The following is a 21,393-nucleotide window of genomic DNA, read 5'->3' as shown; positions in this document are numbered from 1 at the left end:
GACAGTTGGTGGGGAAAATATGTCAGGACTATTGTTGGTGGATCATTTGGTCTGGGTTTTTAATGTAACATACGATTTACTTTTGATTATTGAAGTTAAGAAGAAAACTTTACTGTTACCCGATTCCATTTTCCTCTCTACTTTTATTATCCGTTATGCTTGTGTGATTGCATGACAGTGTTACATCAATCCAGCATAAGTGTGATGACATTTAACTACACTTTGCAATTAAAAAAAAACAACAACAAAAAAAACGCTAATCAGTCACATGAGCACAAACAAAGCCACAACTGTAGGGTTGAGCAAATTTATCATGGTATAAAAATCTATATAACTGTCCCTAAAAAAACACTCTAAATGAGCTGAACAGTAAAGCTAAATACAGAAAAAAACAGTAAAGCTAAATAAAGAAAAAAATAAATCAATCAAATTAACGCTTGCTCATGCTAACACACGGTCATAGACTCCAACATCAGCTGACAAGACAGCTCCCACAGACATTGCACCACACTTTCCCATTGGGGGCTGACTCAGGCAGAACGTGGAGTTGGCTTTCACGGTGAAAAACTCAAACGCCGGATTTAGGTGGAAATAGGACGAAGGTTTTACTGCATACAAGCAGGCAGGAGTGCCTCAAGAGTGATTTGGTCGAGGATTGAAGGTAATTATTACATTAAATAGAACCATGCACACAGTGAAACATTGTAAAAAAAACAAAACAAAAAAAAACATTTATTTACAAGAATTTTGAACTTAAAAAACTCATGTTGAAGTACACAATACCGTAACTTTTGCTTTAAATATTTACGTAAAATGAACGATATCTGCCCATTGTTTTACTTTCAACCAAGAAACTAGACTATTTTACGTTGATATCAATAGAAATTCCATGATTTAAGCATTTATTTACAAGAATTTTCAACTTAAAAAGCTTTTGTTCTGTGACGGTCGCCATGTTGGATTTTGTGTCTACACAATTGCGGAATTCAACCTATATAAGTTGTCATTTTATATAGAAAAATGCTAATTTTGCTTTGTGGAGTAAAATTAAGATTATTTGGCATGATTTTCTCAAGTATTAAGTTTCTGATGTGAAAATTGAGTGATTTATTAGCTTTTAAAAACACTAAATTAAAAAAAAAAAAAAAAAATCCTATTCCGGGCAAAAACTTATATGATACAGTGGGGTAGTAAGTATTTAGTCAACCACCAATTGTGCAAGTTCTCCTACTTGAAAAGATTAGAGAGGCCTGTAAATGTCAACATGGGTAAACCTCAACCATGAGAGACAGATTGTGGGAAAAATAAAACAGAAAATCACATTGTTTGATTTTTAAAGAATTAATTTCCAAATTAGAGTGTAAAATAAGTATTTGGTCAACTACAAACAAGCAAGATTTCTGGCTGTCAAAGAGGTCTAACTTCTTCTAACGAGGTCTAACGAGGCTCCACTTGTTACCTGTATAAATGGCACCTGTTTTAACTCATTATCGGTATAAAAGACACCTGTCCACAACCTCAGTTAGTCACACTCTAAACTCACTATGGCCAAGACCAAAGAGCTGTCGAAGGACACCAGAGACAAAATTGTAGACCTGCACCAGGCGGGGAAGACTGAATCTGCAATAGGTAAAACGCTTGGTGTTAAGAAATCAACTGTGGGAGCAATTATTAGAAAATGGAAGACATACAAGACCACTGATAACCTCCCTCAATCTGGGGCTCCATGCAAGATCTCATCCCGTAGCGTCAAAATGATAACAAGAACGGTGAGCAAAAATCCCAGAACCACACAGGGGGACCTAGTGAATGACCTACAGAGAGCTGGGACCACAGTAACAAAGGCTACTATCAGTAACACAATGCGCCGCCAGGAACTCAAATCCTGCACTGCCAGACGTGTCCCCCTGCTGAAGAAAGTACACGTCCAGGCCCGTCTGCGGTTTGCTAGAGAGCATTTGGGTGACCCAGAAGAGGACTGGGAGAATGTGTTATGGTCAGATGAAACCAAAATAAAACTTTTTAATAGAAACACAGGTTCTGGTGTTTGGAGGAGAAAGAATATTGAATTGCATCCGAAGAACACCATACCCACTGTTAAGCATGGGGGTGGAAACATCATGCTTTGGGGTTGTTTTTCTGCAAAGGGACCAGGACCACTGATCTGTGTAAAGGAAAGAATTATTGGGGCCATGTATCGAGACATTTTGAGTGAAAATCTCCTTCCATCAGCAAGGGCATTGAAGATGAGACGTGGCTGGGTCTTTCAGCATGACAATGATCCCAAACACACAGCCAGGGCAACAAAGGAGTGGCATCGTGAGAAGTATTTCAAGGTCCTGGAGTGCCCTAGCCAGTCTCCAGATTTCATCCGCATAGAAAATCTGTGGAGGGAGTTGAAAGTCCGTGTTGCCCAACGACAGCCCCAAAACATCACTGCTCTAGAGGAGATCTGCATGGAGGAATGGGCCAAAATACCAGCAACAGTGTATGAAAAGCTTGTGAAGAGTTACAGAAAACGTTTGGTCTCCGTTATTGCCAACAAAGGGTACATAACAAAGTATTGAGATGAACTTTTGGTATTGACCAAATACTTAATTTCCATCATGATTTGCAAATAAATTCTTTAAAAATCAAACAATGTGATTTTCCGTCAAACCCCCCATTCTGTTTCTCATGGTTAAGGTTTACCCATGTTGACAATTACAGGCCTCTCTAATATTTTCAAGTGGAAGAACTTGCACAATTAGTGGTTGAATAAATGCTTATTTACCCCATTGTATATTAAGCTTTGCTATTGATCGTGAAAATATAGGTGATTATCTCTGTATTTGGTGATTTTTGTGCATCTAGCGTAAAATTTGAGAATTTTATAGCCATTTTAAGTTTTGTTATACTTGTATAAAAAATAATTAATCAGGATTTTATTTGGGAAAGACTATTTTTATGTAGCTGCTCATGGAGACTCATACATGCCTAAGGGAGATGACCGTTTTGGTTTTAGGTTGCTCGCGGCTTTGGTTTTGAAAACATTTGAATTTTAAGGTTTTGAAAACAGGCCCCCCAAAGATCGGGCCCGAGCCCCATGTCCCGTCAACTGATAGCGAAGTCTATGATACAAAAATTAGCATCACTTCTTGTCTCAAAACAAAAGCTCTCACAGGCATATACTCTTTCTTAACTGCCAAAAACAAGTTGTATGGACAAAGCTTTTTTCATTGTTTTTCTCTCCTCTGCTACACTTGTTACTTGCGTTACTGCCGCACTGCAGAGTTGCCTCCCAGTGGCCATGGTAATATGGGAAGTTCATTTAATGAATTCCGTGCTTTACGGAGAGAATAACATATTTTTTTCTTTTTTTTCAATTTTTATTTCTTTTATCATTATTGCCTTGGTATGTTAGGATGTCACTTTTAATCCGTATTTCACTGAAGATGATGCACACTCAAAGAATCATCAATGTTAACTGTAAAGATTTATATACATTTTATACACATATATACAGTATATTGTAAGGGTGTTAGAAAAATCGATTCTGAGATATATTACATGACGCTATTCTCGTATTGATTCAAAGTCCATCCGTATCGATCCTCAAAAGTGTGTTTTTGGTGGAAATAAACAATACAGTGGCTGCACTTTTACTCCCATCCACTAGTCAGCAGCGCACAGCTGCCTTGCATTTTGCTGAAGAAACAACAGCATCTTGCGAGAGTTATCCCGGCTGGCTTTTTTACACTATAGTCCCGTGGGAATTGGCACCACAGAGCAAAGGTTTCAACATGGCAGGGATGGAGATATATGATGCCCCGAAGCCCCTTTATAAGTCTGAAATTTGGGCTAACTTTGGCTTCTACTGTAAAAACTGAGGCATGGAGTGTGACAAGAGCCAAACCAAATGTAAGTTGTGCAATGCAAAAGAAATACTGCAGAAACAACAAGTTATTTTTGGTCTTTTAGCCCTGTGGTGGTTGGTATACCACCATACATATATATTTTTATTTCATTGGTTTCATTTATTTTTGACTTTGCATTTTTGTAAAACATAAGTTTTCAAAGTAACTCATTTAGAGGAAGCACGGAAAAAACAACGGCAGAAAAAAGAACAACGTGCCACTCACAGTCAGAAGCAGAACACACCGTGCCGATTGGCTGGAGAAATCACATGCTTCTACTAACTTCAGATAGGGCACAGTGTCAAGTTTTATTTGCATAAGACAGTTCCTTGACTTACACAGGGCTAAATCGATATGATGATCACTCCCACCACAAACTGAACATGAAAAGAGTATGAACAAGTACAAATTGTCACAAACTGTATGCATGAAGGCCAATGGTAAGTCTTATAGTTGTAACCAGAGAGGGCCCAAGCTGAGTGGCTGTTGAAGTGGCTGATGTGACCGTGACCACTTCCAGAAACAATTTAATTCCAGCGCTTCAGCCATCTCCAGCTGATCTACTCCTCCAAGGTCATTAAGTGTGGCACGGAAGGTCACGTGATTAATGAGTGACAGACCCTCCGGTGCAATAACGGGTATGAATGTGGCCCATTAATTAGACAGGAGGGCCAGAGAGAATGAATGGCCAGGGACAGCTTGGCCCCCTCACGACCCCATCCGTCCCAGACCACATTTTTCATTTTCATTTGCACAAACACACACAGATGCACGCTTCAAATATTTCCAGAATTTAAAAATATGTTATGAAAAATTCATTCCTGTATCTGCAAACGGACAAAAAAGCATGATGATCGAGCAAGTGAGCCTGTTCTTTAAACCTGGATGAAAACTAACTAACTAGTGTGATTAAGGAATAGTGTAATTTATTTTTAATAAACAGATTGAAAAAAGTATTTTAATTTCAGTAGTGCAAAGAAATGTTTCTGATTGTTAAGGACTGTATATGAGTAGTTTCCATGAGTATATGTGCTAAATACTGTTAAAAAACAAAAACTGTGACAATAATTCCGTGCTGTATGTATTTGCTATAACCATATAATACTTGCCAGCTTAAAAGAAGAGTAAACATTGTTTTTGACTTCTTGCAAATAATGTGTCCTTCTGCAGAAATGTGTTTGATGTAAAAACAATGCAGATTATTAAACACCACGTTAACACCCTGCATAAGAAAGTTTATCTTATAATGCCCTCAAATTCTGCTAATAAATGTAAATTGTATACAAAAACAGAAAAATTAACATAGTTTGGGAATTATACAATGAATACTTTATCCATTTGGAGTAAATATTCGGATATTATTCAAATGACTTCAAATATAATGTTGCGTTTACTCATAAAGGCTCTCTGTTGAAAGAATATTGACTTAACATTATAATTATTCCTTTATATTTACTGTACATACTAAATTACGCAGTTAAAAACTTAAAAAAAAAAAAAAAACATGAAAAATATGCCATTGTACTTAAAAGGGGAAGACGGAGGATAAAAAAGCCATATTTGTTTCAACAGTAATTATGACTTGACAGTATACATGATAAATCTGATCCTTCAGGGGAAAAAAAATCTGATGTCTCTGCCCTCATCGTCAGCCTCTATTTTGATACACGTAACCACACTTTCTAAAAGACAACCAATCAGAAATGCAAAGTTGTAATTTCTGGGAAGAAGCTTTAATTCCTTGTAATTTGAAGAGGATAAAATATACAAAACTTTTTTTCTAATGATTTTTTATTATATGGTGTCAGTCATTTGTTGAAAATTCTCAGGCACACATAAAATAACGTTTAGCATCACAGTAACGCTCTCCAATACTAATGTGTGAGGGTGTAAGGGCGTGCCCAGAAAGAGTTTGCCCATGACTGCATGCCAATCTAATTGGTTGTTTTCATCGGGCGTGGTGGTTTCTTGTGCATCAAATTACAGACACGGGGTGGGTCAAGAGATGGCATATTTTTCTTGAAAAATGTACTGTGAAGTCATAAGTTTAAAATTTCCTCTTACTTGGCACAGTATGTTTCAGGTGCATCCACATTAACTGTGGTTCTCAGACCAACTGTTTCTGTTCCGCTGTTGGCATGGTCCTCAGGTTGATCTGGTTATCAAACATCACAATGTTGACTTTTTCCAGTCTTATAAGCCCACTGCATTAGTGAAGACAATTTCTAGGAGGAAATGAAACATTCTACTGCTACAGACTGACTTTACTATAAAACAAAAAGGATATACAGTATGCGACACAGATGAGGGCATTTAAATGAATGTTGATGCACTCTTCAACTGTGTTGAACACTGTATTTGTGTCTTATTCTAATCAATATAATGCAACGCCAGCAAGACGTGTAGTCTTTTTCCAGCATTATTTTCACCAATGTAAGGCTTGCAAAGTATATTGGGCGATAATATCAAAATCCAATGCATCCAATGCATGCATTTCAATTTTACCTCAAGTCATAGCATTATGGATGCACCCCAGCGGGGTCATTAATCAAAAAACAAAATGCATGCACAGTGTGTAATAACACGCGGTAGGGAGAGATAGACTTGAGATGAGGTCGTGCACAATATCAGGCGACACAATGGCTATCTATGTACACAATCTGATCAGTTGGCACTCTGCACCTGGGTCACTTCTCCACAAACCCCAAACGCCATGTCAGCAGCGAGTAAAAGGAGCTAAAACACATTTTCAATTGTCCCAGAAACACAACAAGCAGTGACAGTCAGCCCAATCTGACAAAACAAAAAAACAAAAGGGAAGCGTCGAGATATGAACGTGTTTGTGAAATTACCCTAAAATGAATTCTAGGTCACAGAGATTTATTTGTAGTTATGAATATGGAGGAGAAATAATTTACGAGGCGCGTCGACAATAAAGATGAAATTGAAAGCTGCGGCTGATGCTATTTACCGCTGCTTTTTTGAAAGAAGGAACAACCAAAATGACGATATTAAAAATATTCTTTCATACATCAAACGCAGAGTGAACCCGTTGACCCTTCTGAATAAAGCCTCTCTCTGGAGATTTGACACACATCTTTCAACACACATCTGAAGACAGACATGGATGTTGTTTGCCCTCTGATATATTTTTAATATTCAGATCATATCAAATGTGTCCTCTTTCAATTATTGATCCATCTATCTACTCGCAACATAACACATGCTGAGCTCTGGCATATGATTCCATCGGGCCAGTCGGTCGAACCTCTTCTTCGACGCGATAAGCGCAGGTCGAGCCACATCCTGCGTGCGACGCGCTCGGCCGATGGAACTACGGACACATGCTCCATCAAACACCATCAAACAGCTGCCGGGCTGGCAGCCCGGCAAACACACATGGCAGAGAGCAACGTTTGCAGTGTCTACATAACCATCAAAATACACTGACAGCAACACTTGAAGAGATCGCCACGAATATTTCTGACCTCATTTTCATCACTATTCTACTTGAAACACTATTAAGAATGCACAGTTCTGACTAAGAAATGTGCTGTATTTAATATGTCGTTTTAGAAAGACACTTGCTTTTAGTAGAACACAGATGTGCCCATTTCATTTCATTAGAATAATGCAAACATCACAGCAAACGAAAAGAGATGCAACAATCAAGTATCAGAAATCAACATAATGAAATCATATAATTAAAGAATAGGAACATAAACATACCCGGACATATTTTAAAGTGTTGTATGCGAGCCACTAGCATTACAAATGCTCCCTCCAGTGGCATGAAAACGTGACAGAAAAGGCTTGAAACTAGACCCAAATGAGTTTTCCTTTTTGTTCGCCCCACCCACACAAAAAAATCTCCTGACAGAAGTCGATGTCACGACCAAAATGAGCTGCAGATTTTTGCTGTCTGCCAGCATGCTATTCATAGGCTTTCTATTCTGTTGTTTCTATGTGTCCATTCTGTCAACATTTACTAGCTAGCGCAACCCTAGAAAGCCAGATTTGATCATAAATTCTGGTTGTGACATCACGACAAGAATTGCAGAATTTTGGATGGAATAGCAATGAAATGGTCAAATACAGAAAGATTTGCGTGCTTAATTCATTTTCTATATGATATTGCAGTCATTTTCATTTTTTTGACCTAGTCACTATTTCTTAGGACCTTTAAAGTTACTGATTTAAATTTCCAATCTGTACCATCTTGGAAAGTTTTCTCATGAAGTGTAATCCACCTGCGAGTGTCATCATTAACCACCGATTCACACATTCACGTACATCAAGTTATCATGTTGGGATACTTTTGTTTGTACTGTTGAATTTTAAGACAATTGACATGTGTTAGATTGATGTGTATGATTTAAAAGTTAATGTAAAAATGGTTTAATCCAATGAAGCTGTTTTAGAATGGATTGCTTTAATGACCTTTTTAGAAAGTTTTTATATAACATTTGTGTAAAATTAATTTTGTCATTACTTAAAGATTTTTTTAGGGGTGCACGATATCCATTTTTTAAAAGCGATACCAATGACTTCCTGCTCCTCAAGGCCGATAGCGATACAATAACCGGTAATATACATATAATTTTTAAATGTCTATACACTTGAGTTTTTGAACACGCGGAGGTAAAAAATACTAGTTGTTGATTCAGCATAGATTTGCCGTTGACCTAACTAGATTTTTCATGATGACATAAGCATTATTATAATGAACAAAACAAAGACGAGAACAGTTTTGACTTATCAGTTTTCCACTGATAACTAGAAAAAAAAATCCCACACTACCGACGCCATGCTTGTTGTTTACTAGCCAGCCGTGCTGCACACTGTTGTTGCTTGAGCGTTACGTCACAGAAAGGGAGTGCTTGATTTGTGGCATAACTCCCTCTTCCTAAACCACACACTGTCACTGATACATTGTACTGGCAAAACAGGAGTGGAAACAAACGCACACATCCCAATCCACCGACAACGTGCTAAAAATATGATATATTATCAAGCCTATTAATAATATTATCGGATTTATTGGGATGACGTCATAATTCCTATTATCAGACCGATAATTATCGGACCAATAATTACCGTGCACCTGTAGTTTTTTGTTTGTTTGTTTTTTTCAATGTCCTATATTTGAGTGCAGTGTTAATGTTGAACGTGCATTAGGTAACAGTGACCAAAATGATATTATGATTATTATTATTATTTTAGAAATAAAACAATTTATTGTAAACATATTGGTCTGCTTTGGTTCTTTAATTTATTATTCTTCACTATAGTGGTTCTTGGATCACTAAATATTTTCCCATCTGCACCTTAACTGTGTATAGTAATTCAGTGCTTGATGTTGCACATTGGATGCTTCCAGATGTATGTATACTTACTGTGTGTGACATTTGGCAAGAGTCAATTTTACAAAGGACGATAAAGCAACAATGTTATTTAATGGAGAGAATGTTTTCCATACAATCTTTTGACCAACAGCATCTCCTGTGGCGGCTCATTTCCGTGCGTGGCGCCCCCACCCTCCGTGTCCGGCTTCAGGGGGCGCAGTAAAGCAAAGGGAGCAAAGTAGAGGAGGGACACCACGCTGGCAGAAAGGAAACCTTCCATGCGCGCGAGCCCGAGTGGCTAGAGGACATTTCACGCTAATGGCGGCCGGGCCAATTGGAATGACTGCAACGCTGCATGATTTGAAGGTCAGGAGACAGCGGATTATATTCCAGTGATGGCGGCGAGGGGGGGATTGGCGGAGTAAAATGGTGCCTCCTTTCTTTCACCCCGCCCCTTCTCGCATGCTCCTGAATTATTGCAGAAGAGCCACGATTGAATCAACATAGCACCAAACACCAGCGCCATTACTCTTTCAGATAGCACGCTATGAAACACGGGGCAGGAACAGTACATCAAAATGAGAAATTTTACTCAGGGAAATTTGAAAGTTGCCTTTTTCATACCGTAAAACAAACACAGTACTGCTTTTTCTAACTCTTTACTCTAGTACATCCTATTGTCCGCAAGGAGAAAATGGAATTCACGCCACATAATTGTTTTCCTCACTGATTGGGATATTGAATTATTTGTTATGGCCAAGAGCATGCTGATAAAACAAACAATTGCATTTCTTCTTATAGACACAGGCGACAAGCCAGATAAACGAGAAGGCCTGAAAATGCACAATAATTTGTCAGGATTGCAGCTGGGGGTGCAAAAGTTACTCACACATAACCAAAGCACATGCGTGATTATGCACATGACTGCAGTAATAAGCTGTAATAAGACGAGGAAGGACCGCATGTATTTAGTTCAGACATTTTGCAAGTGGGCCCAACGTGATTACGTTGTCGTTCCTTGTTGCAGATTTCCTGAAGCCAGAGGCCAGCGTGGACACTGATTTGAACGACAACCAGGCAGCAATGAGAATGTCTTGATTGCATGAAACTAATACTTCGGAATTGGCTTTGATGGGATGACTGAAATACTTTGGGTAAAATTAATGGTCAATCGATCTATTTTCTTTATGGGACAGGAATATTTCTGATTAGCTCTGTGCATAATGCTGCCATGGATGTACAAACTCAAGACCACGTAGCTGACATCTTCTTCTTTAGATCACAAATTAATGGTTTAGTGCAATCAATTTTGTACAAGAGACAATCAGTAGAGAGCTACTCAATGTGATTATTGTATCTCACACAAAGTCCACTGTAACTTGGCCATCCTGAAAAGGGGATCTCCCAGTCATCGGTCCCTTTCTTGAAGCTTTCTTTCTTTCCCATTTGGGGTTCAGAGTCTTTTCTTCCCTTTTGGGGGTGTAGGAGGTTTGTTAGATTATGGGATGTTGTCATTTTTGTCAGCTTTGGCTCCGTAAATCCCTTTGAGTCTTTTTTGTCATTAAGGGCTGTATCAGTAAATGTTACTTGAATCAGTTAACAAATTAATTACTTACACACAAGACAACATTGCTTTTGCATACTAAGCTCATCACTACAGTGCCATCACACATAAAATTCAAGCATTTAAGTAGCTGGAAATTTCAGATGCTGAAACATAGTAACTGTCTTCTGAAAAACTTTTTTTTTTAGAAAAAAAATAGTGTTGGGATTCTCTTTATCAAGATGAAATTCTTTCTGAAAAAAAGAATAGCTGAAGTAGCTAAATTCAGAAGAAAAGTCTTGCAGAAAGCTTTTTGGTCAATGGAAAATCGAGCAATCCAGAAATACAAATGTGACTTTTGGAAAGAAAAAAAACGATGAATAAAATACATAAATAAACAAATGAATATATGAATACGTACCCATTTTAAATCTTGCCAAATGCCATCTCTCATCTTAGAATCTACAAATAATCACCAAATGTACTTTTGGGAGAAACATAAAATAAATAAATGAATAAAAATAAAAAGTTACTTATTATTTTTTTTATACCATTTTCAAGGTGAAATCACCAATAAGAAAATCTTACAGATAGGAGGGATTGAATTGCCATCCTCTTATGATGGCAAACAACGGAAAATATAATGTTATAAATATATATATATATATATATATATATATATATATATATATATATATATATACATATATATATATATATATATATATATATATATATATATATATATATATATATATATATATATGTGTGTATATGTGTATATATATATATAATGTTAAACCTTTATTAGTATTAAAGTGTGTATTTACAAATGTTTACTTATATCTATATATTAATTTAATATTCAATTCTTTACAGCCTGACCCAGTAAAAAGCGCAGTGCAAAATCCATCAGTATTAGCATGTTGTTTGCTTGCAGTGTACTGTATAACAAAAATTCATATACAATTCTGTCAACATTTTTCATTCCTAATTATAATAATGATTCCCAGCATGTCAAACCAGATGAGTGTTGTCACAAGGCAAAGTGTAAGGACTGATGGCTCCCCCTGTATTCTTCCTGCAGTCGACAGGCGCTAACAAGCAGCAAAGTCAATCCAGCGCATGTTTGAATGAGCGACCATGTTAAGCTCCTAAAGAAGCCATTAATCCAGGATTTTGGGAGCACGCGTAAATTTGGCACATTATCATGGTCGTGCCCAGACCTTAGTCTGAGTTTAATCACTATGACCAGGAGTACTCAAGGTCTCACGCAGACCTTTTAAACTTCAGCAAGACACTAAAGAAGCAATGTCATTAGTATTGTCATGCTCCAGAGCGACATTTAACCAGTTAACTGTTGTCTGCTTACATTAGTGCTTCTTAAACTTTTTACGCCAAGAACCACCTAAAAATAATACTTAGCTCACAAAGAAAGTCTGTTAATAGAACATAATCTATGTCTAACCCCTAAAAAGTATATTTCATCAAGCCACTGTCACATTATGCAGTACTCAAAGATTGTAACCAAAATAATGATTAAATTAAATTGGGGCTGTAATTATTTTTTTAAATTAATCATGTTAAAATATTTGACGCATTTAACACACATGCCCCGCTCGAACAGATTAAAATGACAGCACAGTGTAATGTCCACTTGTTACTTGTGTTTTTTGGTGTTTTATCGCCCTCTGCTGGCGCTTAGGTGCGACTGATTTCATGTGTTTCAGCACCACATGAGCATTGTGTAATTATTGACATCAACAATGGCGAGCTACTAGTTTATTTTTTGATTGAAAATTTTACAAATTTTATTCAAACGAAAACATTAAGAGGGGTTTTAATATAAAATTTCTATAACTTGTACTAACATTTATCTTTTAAGAACTACAAGTCTTTCATCCATGGATCGCTTTAACAGAATGTTAATAATGTTAATGCCATCTTGTTGATTTATTGTTATAATAAACAAATACAGTACTTATGTACCGTATGTTGAATGTATATATCCGTCTTGTGTCTTATCTTTCCATTTCAACAATAATTTACAGAAAAATATGGCATATTTTATAGATGGTTTGAATTGCGATTAATTATGATTAATTAATCTTTAAGCTGTAATTAACTCGATTAAAAATTTTAATCGTTTGACAGCACTAAATTAAATATAAATTTATACAGAAATTGTACTTCAAGAAATGTTCGAAATAAAACAGTTCTAAAAGATTAAATGCAAATTTACCTTAATTTTATGACTGAAATGTTAACCTGGTTATAAGCAGCATCAACAATAACTGTAAAACTGCACTGGACAAAAAGACAAGAGGTGTCCACATTGTGTTATGGGATATTTACCCCACAAGACATGCAGCCTGCAAAAATCCAAGTAGCGTCAGAAGTACTGGCTCATAGTGCAAAAATTACAATATTGTATTTAAAAGTAAAATACAACTCTAAATGCTACTTAAAAACGGTGTTGCACTGAATAATATAAAAAAAAGAGAACACTTTACCATACTATTGGTTGAATCCCTAAGACATTGTTCTGCATAACACCTGTCACTAATCTCTACACTTTGATTAATTCTAACTAATTTGCATATTTTTTCATTTAAAATGATCATTACATTGTTGTAAAAGTACTTTCTTAAATGATGTTAAAATAAAGACACACGTTTTATGTTGATATACTGCATGCTTGATGTTTTTAATTTAATTTTATTCTGACAGAAATGCAGTACATACTGGCTAGAATTAAAACCATGACTAATTGAAAACTCGCTACTGTGCGTTTAATCCTTTACATTGATGCATAAAGCAAGCTAGAAACACATTGGCTTTCAGGGAGCCTGAGTGACCTCTCTGGCCACGAGGCCACCAGACGTGTGCAGGCTAGAGCAGGCCGACAGATCTCTGCTGCCCTCAACTCCAGGCACACACAGGCCAGACGTGCGTCTGTCTAACACAGTAACGCAGACAGATAAAAACATTAACAGCTGACAGCTCTGGCTTCAGCTCGTAACCGAGCATCTGCATGACAGGCATCAGACAATATGGCAGAATCCATGAGGAAATTCTCACGTGACTCACAATCCAAGGGAGCAGTCATGGGCTCAGGTCAAGGTTTAGGACTTGAGCGGGGGCTTTGCTACTTGCTGGATCGAGGATATTAGTAGCAGTGGACCGACTGATAAATCTGCTTGTGCAGGGAATAGGACATGACTTATCATAGAACATATGAAAAAATACCACAGAAGCTGTGGCAAAAAAGGAGGAAATGAAATGAATAATGGAAGCAAGCCTGCTTTCCTGTATTTTCCCCCCTCACAGTCAAACAGTGTAAACACACTCGTCAGTGTAGTTTTCACGCAGGCTGATGCATCCACTTGTCATGCACGCGAGCAGATAAAACGCAAAACCAGAATCTGCCATGATAACCTGCTCCTTCCTGGGAGGGGTGCTCATCACCGAGCTAAAACAATCAAAGACCAGCCCTACTTACTTTGCTTGGAGTTAAAATATGACAGGAGCAATAAAGCAAAAAGTTACTCCCAACACAGTCAAATACATTGTGAGAAACATGCCAATGCAGCTCAGGGAATTCTCAATTAAAACTTGTAGACGTCAAATAAATGTTTATTAATATCATGTGAGTGGCAGTACACGGTTTTGTCGGTGGGGGGGTTTGCGTGTGTGACAGTGAATGTGAGGAAGTGAGTGAGTTAGCGAGGGAGTCCAAATGGATTTCAGCCCACGAATAAATCACTGTCGCCACAGAAACGGGCCGACAGTTGTGATGGATGGTTGAAATTTTTGTGTTGATGTCTTTAGTATTGCTGACAATTTGGTCGAGGTGGCTTTTTCACTTTTGCACAATGCATTTAAATGCCGGCATGTATGGTGTAACTGCAGTTCTCCTGTAACCCCTTGAGCAAAAACCAGCCATGAAGCTTTTTTTTTTCTTTGCATTGTAAAATGAAGAAAAATTAATATAATGCCGTGCACATTTTTGGCTAATAGTTCAGTCACCTGGTATAAAAACACACTAAAACTCAACGATTTTGCGTGTTTGTTTAGTGGGGGGTAGGGGTGGTGGTCTGTGTCTGTGATGGTCACATGGACACCCTGACCCTTCTCATTGGCCAACATCACCACGACACACAGACTGCTTGCAGTCTTTGACAAATACACCCTATGTGAATGGTGGGCTATTCGGTATTGTTGTAATGTATGCAATTTAATTTTAGATAAATTTACAACCATAGCATTCTGGCTTGATGTAGTATATATATTTTTTTAATCATATCCAAAATGTCAACAAGTTATAGCCACTCAATAAACTCACTGGCAGCCATGGACGGCCCGAGACGTCCAATCTATTTGGACTGGGAACGATAATTTGCTGCTAGCCTCCAAATCAAAATGAATTAGACGTCATGTGCCGTCAGTGGCATTGAGACATAAGCATTCACAGCCAGTTCTCCCAGTTTAAATGAATTGAATGTCTATCGCTGTCGACGGCAGGAAGCGAGTTAATTTCTATGAAATTAAGAAAAAGAAAAAAAAAAAAAATCATTAAAATTTGTGTTATTGGGAGCCATAACTAGTGCATATTTCTGATATTGTTAATTGTAATTTTATTAATTTTGTTGTTAGTAATATTCTATGGATTTATGTTTGTATTCATTCATAAAAAAAAAAAAAAAAAAAAAAAAAAAAACTTATCTGAAATCTAATTATCTAATAAAAATTAGTAATTAAAAAAATCTATATTTTAGAATTTTCATTGGGACGGGGCGTCCACATATGTGGACACCACATTGGCCTACATGACCCAAATGTGATGTCCACATACGTGGATGCCAGGTCTTCATAAGTTTTTTTTTTTGTTTGTTTTTAAATTACCGAAATAGTTACTTGCCTTATAAAGGGTTAAATGCAGTTGAGGTTTGAGTCTAGGCTATTTATAATGTACCCTAAACAGTCTATATGTACTTTTGCTTTCAGTTATGCAAACACAGCACTTAACTGTATAGGTTCCAAAAGTCCAGCATTATGCACAGAGATTACCATGCACTTTAAATACATAAATGAGAGCATAAGTAATTTTTTACCTAATATCACAACAACAACACCAATATAAAATAGCCAAACACGTTCTGTTTTTGTCAAAAAGTGTTAGAAAATGACTTCAGCAACCCTCATTTTAGGTTAAATGCAAACAATTATGCATTTTAAGCACACATAAGAAAGTATACCTTGCAAACCCACAGCAAACTTTAGAGTTGGGACACTCTGGGTTAACCCCCCCACCACCACTTCCACCCCCAACACACTCACACAAACCTCTCCCCCCACCCTCCCTGGCAGCACCTCAGTCCAGTGTTACCAAGTGCTCTCAGCTGGCAGCCTCAAACCGGCGCACACTTGCCACAAACTTCCACAATCAATACTCCAAAGTCAACTGACTCCACCACAGTACACGTTACGAAAGGATTTACTGACCTTACTGTCTTTTTCCCCCTCTATGTTGTTACAGTCCCCTCTCTGCTGCTCCTCTACACCTCTAGTCTCAGTAAGTCATGCAGGAGCCGCCTCGTGCTTCTGCTCAAGCCCCACGCATCTGTATGAGTCTGATTTCACAGTCCTGAAGGGGGTAAGGGGGGTGGGGGACCATGAACGTGCTGCTTATTTAGAAGCCGGCGCGCAATACCTGGGCTTGTAGGCAGCTGTTTAAAGCAACATCCACGGTGCATAATACCCCCTCTTCCTTACACTCACTCTCACACACACAGACACACACACACACACACACACACACACGCTGTCTCTCTCTCTCTCTCTCTTGCTGAAGCTCCAACACACGTGCACGCACTCACTAGCCGGCTCACAAGGACAGCACAAATACACACACAAAGTGAAAGAGACAGACACAAGCAGCAGTCTGTCAGAGGTCTCTCTACCTGAGTCAGGACAGCGGGCAGAGGGAGAAAAGAGTTAGAAAGGCTGGCTGCTCCGTCCCGTCTCCTTGTCTTTTTCCAAAGTGTTTAGAAGACAATTTCAACAAGGGATTGCTCCCAATCTACTAGGGTGATCCACATGGATGAGTTATAATATGCTTGCCACTCTCTCCCTCTCCTGCCCCTCCATCTTCTACTACTCTCTCACTCTTCTTCTCTTTTCTCACTCTTTTGGCGTCCGAGCCTATCATCAAGCCGTCACCGGACTCCGCTCCCCCCTGTCTGTTGTTCAATATTTTGCTTTTCCCTGTATGTGTGAGCAAAGGGGCCAAAGACTGACTCCACCTGAATGCGTATTACTGAAATGCATTATTTATTGCAAAAGCTGTATGCATTTTTTTTAAACACTAGTGGACACTGGGTGAAGGGAGTGGGGGTGCATAAGTGATAGGTTTTTGGGGAGGCGGGGGGAAAAACACATGGAATATAAGTTAAATGTATTTATTTATGCAGTGACTGGGATTGCCTTATCATCCAGGGTGATACTTGAGGGCATCGTTCTACGAGCCATCCCAAATCACAGTGCCATTCGTTTTTTTCCCCTCATCACAATGGCTTCAATTTATTACACTTTGTGTGTATGTGTGTGGAGAGTCAGTGTGTGTGTGTGACTGAAGAACTGTCAGCAAAGAAAGGAGGGAAGACAGAAACAGTAAATGACAAAAAACTGGGAAAAAAAAAAAAAAACCTTTATAGAACAAAAGAGACAACAAAAAGACAAGGACAGGAAAAAATAAAGAGAATGAGCAAAAGAAAGAAAACCGTTGGAGTGACTAACGCTCATATCAGATTTTTTTAATGCAGTATGAACAGTCCAATTCCAATTTGATCTGGGCTTAATTGTTTGTGGATAAGTATCAGATGTCTGGAGAATGAGCGCATATCTGCATGAATGTGACCAATATATCATCAACAAGTGACATACGTCCCTACTGTTAAACAAAACAAACCACAAATGTGAACGGGTATTGTGGACGAAGGCGCACAAAAGACCATTTCATTCCAGATACCGCACATGAAGCTATCAGGTTTACAAAAAATGTTGGCTCCAGTAGCATAAAATTCTCAAAATTTGTAACTAAAGTGTGACGGCTGAGACCTCTCCATACTTCCGTAAACACTGTGACACATGACAATGAATTGCCGAATTGGACATCATGTCCTGCAGTGTGAACGTAGCCCAAGACAATGTGAAAAAGCTCAATGGCTAGAATGTAATTTTACATTTACATTTTTCAAAAATCGTTCATTCTAATGATACTAATTGCAAACAACTCATTCTGAGTGTTTTCTCTTCATTTGAAAAGATGCTTAAACATTTTCATTCAATCCTAAAAGTTAATTTTGCCCTTCCTCTACGTCATTATTTTCGTGAACGATGACGAAAATCGAAAATATTAGTTTTTTATGACGATGACGTCACGATGAAGCGCTGAAAACGTGTCTTGGGAAACTAAAACATAACAAGATGGATGCCAGTTTTCTCTCTGAAAATGTGCCATAGTTTCCGTAATAAATTCACAATGTGGGATATTTTCTTATTGTACGTGGAGTTGGCACAGATTTAGCAGTGTTTGGTCGTGTCACTCATGTGACGTGCTGTGCCTCCGCCCCCCAAACCCCCCGCCCCACCCACACGCTTACTCACTGGCGGGTGAGTAAGCCTGTGTCCATTCCAATCTCCTTTTGTGAAACGTATGTGTCAGGTGCTGCTTGGTAAGTTTAGCTTTCCTATCTAGGACAGATATGCCATGTTGCTTTTGCCTTTAAAGCAGTGGTCCTCAACCTTTTTTGCATCACGGACCGGTGTGATGTGGGCCTTTTTTTCACGGACCAGCAATATGTGGCAGAAAATTACAGTAAATATAAAATAACACGACGGGGCTTAAAACGAACATTAAGTGCAGGGAAAATTTAACTCACTGTACGCTCATTCAACCTTTTTTAACAGTGCCCTCTCCTAAAACTTGACAACAAATACCTGTGGTCGCAGCTGTAATGAGTTCTTCTCCAATCGTGAAAGATTTCTTGGCTTTAGCAATACGGTTCGCCACAAAGTAAGATGCTTTCAATGTATTTCCTTTTCTTGCCTCGTTTGCTAGCTTTTAAAAGATATATTATGCCGAATGGACTTTGTTGTAGGCTCCTTTTTTGGCTCAGCAAGTGGCCTTTTTCCCATAAAAAAGCTGTTCAAAGACATCTGTTTTACAGTTATCTCCGCTAACGTGTGAGCTTATTATTTCTGGGAACAAATCTGATGCGCCTACGTCATTATGGAGGACAAGTACACATCAATGTGCCAATAGGCACAGGCCGGATTGCGGTCATTAACAAATTATTCATTATCTCTCTGCGGCCCGGTCACAATTGCGCCATGGACCAGTACCGGTACCGGTCCCCAGCCGGGTGGTTGGGGATCCCTGCTTTCAAGGTCTGTGCTGAGTGACCATCACACACTGAACTAACTTGTAGCGTTAGCATAGCGTTCGCGTTAGCATTAGCATTTAGTGTGGTGACTTGGTGTCTTCATAAACTCTTGGAAAACATTTTACATACAGTTCGTGGCATCCAGGTGAGTTTAATTGATTGCAAATAATGTTCTGTTTTCCTGCTGAATGTGTATTATCATTATGAAAATGGTGATATCCTTGTAGACTCTACAGTTATGTGCTTGTTTGTCATGTTCATTTGAAATTGTTGAAAACTTTTTATTTATTCATGAACTAAAACTTTAGAAGTTTATAGACACAACCTTTTGAGAACTGCTGGCTAAAACTAAGCGAAATTTGATTTTTCGTTGACTAAAACTAGACAAAGACTAACACATTTTGAAATGACTAAAATATGACTAAGACTAATAAGTATTTACGTCCAAAAGACTTAAGATGAAAATTAAAATGGCCGCCAAAAACAACACTTCTCTACATTTTATCACGAGTCATTATCAAAGCAATATTTCCATTATCTGTTTCAATCAAAAAGTTTGAATGCAAATTATAATTAAATTAACTTGACATGCCTGAAAAAGCTTACAACAGTTTGCTAATTTCATGATTTAGATGGAGATTAATTAAACAAGCAGGCATAATCGGAGCGCAAAAAAAAAAAAGAAATTACAACTCAAGGTAAAAAAAAATAACACACTCCTTAAGATGACAGAATTACCTTTTGAAAGGTGTACCAGGTCGAACTCACCTCCATTAGTGTGGCTCCAATCATTTTCATGAGGAACGTAAAAGGCCATCCAGTACACCTGCCAAATGTGGTCCAGGGCCGAGTCGGCCTGTTCTATCACCGCCATTAGCACAACTGCAAAATGACTATATTGGCTGTAACAGTCATTCAGAATCATTTTAAAACTGTCTTAATGATGTGGACTTTCAAAAAGCCTTTGTAAGTAAAAAATAAAAGGCCTTTTATTTCCATTTTCTCACCATCTGAAAATGAGAGTAAAGTGATATGAAATACACATTCACTTAAAATTGCCCACTCTACCTGTACGTATGAAGCACTATTTAAATACTAAATCTAAAATAATCATCTATGGTTCGATCAACTCTAACACCGTCCAGTGAATTTCTTTCCCCACCCAACAGAACCCCCACTGGTGGTGTGAAATTAAACATTCAGTCTGTCCAACACTCTTGCCCAGTTGCGTCCACGACTTTCTCGACATCTTCCAGTGTCATTAAACAAAACACAGGAACAATCTTCCTTTCCTTTCTTCATTTTTTTTTTTTTTTTGAGACTCTAGATGTTCCTGAACGGCATTATTATGTTTTATTAATATCTCTGAATTATTACTCATTTCCCTCTTAGAATTGAGTGCTTTAATCCACATCTGAAGTACTCATCAAGGCTGTTGAGGGAAATCAGTGTGGAAGGATACATTATATTTGCAAAAATGCAAAGGACGGATGAAAAATATATGGTGATACTGAAATATTAACTTTTAATATTAAAAGGATAATTTACCCGCAAGATTCAATTCCTTTCAGAGCCCCCCACCCAAAAAAATCTTTTCTGATTACATTTTAGTAACCATCATAATATTTCTATGTGATTTCAACCTTGTGTGCTCATATTCTTTATTCCACATACATGAAGGAAGGTTTAAATTTGACATTGGGTGAGAAACAGTTTCAACAGTCTTGCCTTCATGTACACTGTTTTTTTTTTTTTTTTTTTTTTTTTTTCTTAACAATAGTGAACTGTAATTCCCATGATCACCCTTGAAAGCATGACCTTGTGCTGTGTGACGGCGAGATAGCTGCAGCATGAAGACAGGACGCCACTTATCATCAAGGGATGAGGTGGCTGTTTAATTTCACACCACCAGTGGCTAAAACCCCTGTTAGTGCTGAGCATCACAATGGCGGCTACGCTGGGGGAGCAGATGTCCCGGCGAGTGGGACACAAGGGGGGTAGAAGGACAGGAGGTGGGTCGGAGAGGAGGGGGGGCTCGTGAGTGGTGGTAAAAAGTGTGCGGTAGAGTGGTTGCACTGTCACCGTGTATTGTACTCACAACAGGCCGACCCCTGTGGGCACGGGCCAGAAAAAAACTGCATCTCTCTCTTTATGATGCACAA

The 21,393-nt window shown here is 38.1% G+C and overlaps 1 protein-coding gene across 12 annotated transcripts in view; it reads right to left on the bottom strand.

The window, feature by feature from the left end:
• zfhx3b (zinc finger homeobox 3b) overlaps positions 1 to 21,393 on the bottom strand; it is a 533,557-nt gene that overhangs the window by 331,117 nt on the left and 181,047 nt on the right. For 5 of the 12 annotated variants that reach the window (XM_057852489.1, XM_057853588.1, XM_057853541.1 and 2 more), the window contains exon 1: positions 16,290 to 16,535. The exons of 4 other annotated variants lie outside the window; for them this stretch is intronic. The gene's annotated coding sequence lies outside the window, so the exon portion shown is untranslated. Of the gene's footprint in view, positions 1 to 16,289; positions 16,536 to 16,747; positions 16,919 to 21,393 lie in introns of those variants that run through there. 3 more of the 12 variants (XM_057852978.1, XM_057853062.1, XM_057853463.1) reach the window with 1 other exon arrangement.

Source organism: Corythoichthys intestinalis, chromosome 1 (genome assembly GCF_030265065.1).
Source record: "Corythoichthys intestinalis isolate RoL2023-P3 chromosome 1, ASM3026506v1, whole genome shotgun sequence".
NCBI lineage: Eukaryota > Metazoa > Chordata > Actinopteri > Syngnathiformes > Syngnathidae > Corythoichthys > Corythoichthys intestinalis.
The sequence above is the reverse complement of the archived record's forward strand: the minus strand, read 5'-3'. Positions and strand labels throughout refer to the sequence as shown.